The 3,229-nt window shown below is 53.1% G+C and overlaps 1 long non-coding RNA gene across 1 annotated transcript; it reads right to left on the bottom strand.

Annotated features, from left to right (window-relative positions):
* Positions 1 to 409: 409 nt before the first annotated feature.
* On the bottom strand, positions 410 to 2,634 carry LOC132390575 (uncharacterized). The gene is made up of 3 exons (XR_009510943.1): positions 2,585 to 2,634; positions 1,454 to 1,518; positions 410 to 470 (listed from the first exon to the last, which is right to left on the bottom strand). It is a non-coding gene; the product is annotated as an uncharacterized LOC132390575 (long non-coding RNA).
* Positions 2,635 to 3,229: the final 595 nt, after the last annotated feature.

The raw sequence follows: 3,229 nt of genomic DNA, 5'->3' as shown, positions 1-3,229 counted from the left end.
CAGGGAAAGAGAGGGCGGAGAAAGTTTGTAATTTGGGGAGGTGAGGGGCAGAGGGAATGGTAGATGTAGCTTGGAAGAGCGGGATGGTAGGAATGGAGAGAAAGAAGGGCATAGATGGCTGGAGGGATTTGTCGGTGTCTGGTGCAGAGAATGTGCTTGCGGTAAGAGGAGGAGATGGAGTAGGAGGGAGGGGCAGAGTAGGTGGGGAGCAAATTTGAAAGGATTTAGGAGTGAGCGTGAAGGAGAGAGAAGGAGGAGAAAATGGGAGTAGTCACTTGATTCATGACGACTCCACTGGCTTTTGGCAGAGACCCTGGATCTTTTCAGGAATATCCGGGAACAAAGGAGCAGACTTCTCGCAGATGAAACGCCGATCAGAATCACAAGGATTACTCCCTCCGTGTGGCTCGCAGTCTCTACAGTCGGACGTCCCCGGGGACGCATTGTACAGGAGGGCCAAGCCCACAGTCCTATCCAAAAGGGTTAAACAATTTCAACAGAGACAAAACAGCTCCAGCAGAGTACCCGAGCGGAGACCGTCCATAAACTAATCCCATGAATTCGCTCTCTACTAACAGCTTGTGTAATGTCCCCGAACTCATCCCACTAATCCACTCCCTCACCCCGGTCCCGTGCCAGTACCCGGACAGATACAACAGTTTCAATGTCTCCCCACAGCCCTGTGTCTCTCAAACTAATCCGACCGAACCGCTTCCTCATACTGATTGTCCCCACACGAAACGAACAGGCCCACCCTCTCCCCTCTGATCTGTTTCATTCTCCTATCGAACCATACAGTCCCACCGTCTCTACACAGAGTTATGGCTGTCCCGAAATGAATCCCACTGTTCTACACTTTTCCCTGAGCCCTGTGCCGGTCCCAGATTAATTCCGCTGCCCAACCCTCGGCCCAGAGCTTCGTATCTGTATCCTAACTGATACCCCTACTCCTCGCTCTCGCCAGAGCCTCTGATCCGCCTCCAGACGTACCACTGGCACCCACTCTCCCACATCCTTGCGTCAGTTCGCAAACTAATCCCATTAACCCACTGTGCGCCCATCGCCCTGTATTGTCTCCAACTTAATCCAGTTGTCATTCTCCGACCCCTCAGATCTAAATCACTCACTAAACTAATCCCACTTTTGCTTCCTCTCCTCACAACCCGGCCGCTATGTCCAAAATGATTCCATTGCCCCGCGCTGTGCTCACCCACATATGTCAGTACCAAAATAATCCCTGTCACTGATCTCTCCCTACTGCCCACTGGCAGTTTCCGAAATATCCCCACTGCCCTGTCCTTCCCCGAAAGACCCGTGCCGGCCCGAAAATGTTGCCATTGTACCACATGCTCCCGACAACCTCCTACAGTCTAATCGTAAACTAATCCCACGTTCAACCGTCAGGACTATGTCAATGTCCAACTCTCTCGCCACATATCAGTTCAAATCTCACCCGGCTTCGCATTTCCCAATCCAGTGTGCACGGTTTCGGTATAAAAGTTTGTGGGATACAAAGATCTGGGAAATTACATTTATTTGATTAATGCCAAGAATTGAAAACTACCCACGTAGATTCTCAATGTTGATTACGACACGAATCGGTGATGGGACGGTGTGGAGGGAGATTCACTCTGTGTCTGACCCCGGGTGTGTGTGATGGGACGGTGTGGAGGGAGCTTCACTTTGTGTCTGACCCCGGGAGTGTGTGACCGGACGGTGTGGAGGGAGATTCACTTTGTGTCTGACCCTGGGAGTGTGTGATGGGACGGTGTGGAGGGAGATTCATTCTGTGTCTGACCCCGGGAGTGTGTGATGGGACGCTGTGGAGGGAGATTCACTCTGTGTCTGACCCCGGGAGTGTGTGATGGGACGGTGTGGAGGGAGATTCCCTCTGTGTCTGACCCCGGGAGTGTGTGATGGGACGGTGTGGAGGGAGATTCACTGAGGGTCTGACCCCGGGAGTGTTTGATGGGACGGTGTGGAGGGAGATTCACTCTGTGTCTGACCCCGGGAGTGTGTGATGGGACGGTATGGAGGGAGATTCCCTCTGTGTCCGACCCCGGGAGTGTGTGATGGGACGGTGTGGAGGGAGATTCACTCTGTGTCTGACCCCAGGAGTGTGTGATGGGTCGGTGTGAAGGGAACTTCACTCTGTGTCTGACCCCGGGAGTGTGTGATGGGATGGTGTGGAGGGAGATTCACTCTGTGTCTGACCCCGGGAATGTGTGATAGGATGGTGTGGAGGGAGATTCACTCTGTGTCTGACCCCGGGAGTGTGTGATGGGACGGTGTGGAGGGAGATTCACTCTGTGTCTGACCCAGGGAATGTGTGATGGGATGGTGCGGAGGGAGCATCACTCTGTGTCTGACCCCGGGAGTGTGTGACGGGACGGTGTGGAGGGAGATGCACTCTGTGTCTGACCCCGGGTATGTGATGGGACGGTGTAGAGGGAGATTCACTCTGTGTCTGACCCCGGGTGTGTGTGATGGGACGGTGTGGAGGGAGATTCACTCTGAGTATGACCCCGGGGGTGTGTGATGATTCCTGTGTTACTGTGAGACCTTCTCGTGTTGTGACACATACCTCTTCAGCCCTTGAATTGATTTCCAGCAGCCTTGAGTCACGGTTTGAACATTCTTGCATCGCTTGGCGGGAAGATGTTTCAAACGTGGAGACGTAATAACACCGATCTTTATTTGTGACCCAGTCCTCGGAACAAGTTTGCTCTGGAAATCAGGGTCAAGGAACAGTGAGATACAGAGTGAATCTCGTTTTACACTTTCTCATCACACACACACAAAGTGAAATTCACTCCACGCGGTCCCATCACGCACACCTGAAATCAGGCACAGAGTGAATCCCCTCCCCCCACTCCCCCACCGTCCCATCTCATTAACAAGGATCAGACCTGGTGACGTTTTCCACCACACCGTCCGTCACACACTCCCGTGGTCAGACAGAGAGTGAATCTCGTACCACACCGTCCATCACACATTCCCGGGGTCAAGACACAGAGTGACTCACTCTCAACACCATCCGTCTCACACTCCCGGGGTCAAGACACAGAGTGAATCTCGTACCACACTGTCACATCGCAAACACCCGGGGAGAGGCACAGAATGAAAATCCCTCCAGAACGTCCCATCACAGATTCACATCATCAGACACAGCGTGAAGTTCCCTACACATCATCCATCACAGACTCTCCGGTCAGGCACAGATTGAGCC

This window comes from Hypanus sabinus, unplaced genomic scaffold (genome assembly GCF_030144855.1).
Source record: "Hypanus sabinus isolate sHypSab1 unplaced genomic scaffold, sHypSab1.hap1 scaffold_960, whole genome shotgun sequence".
Lineage (NCBI taxonomy): Eukaryota > Metazoa > Chordata > Chondrichthyes > Myliobatiformes > Dasyatidae > Hypanus > Hypanus sabinus.
Note: the sequence above shows the minus strand (reverse complement) of the source record. Positions and strands in the feature narration are given on the sequence as shown.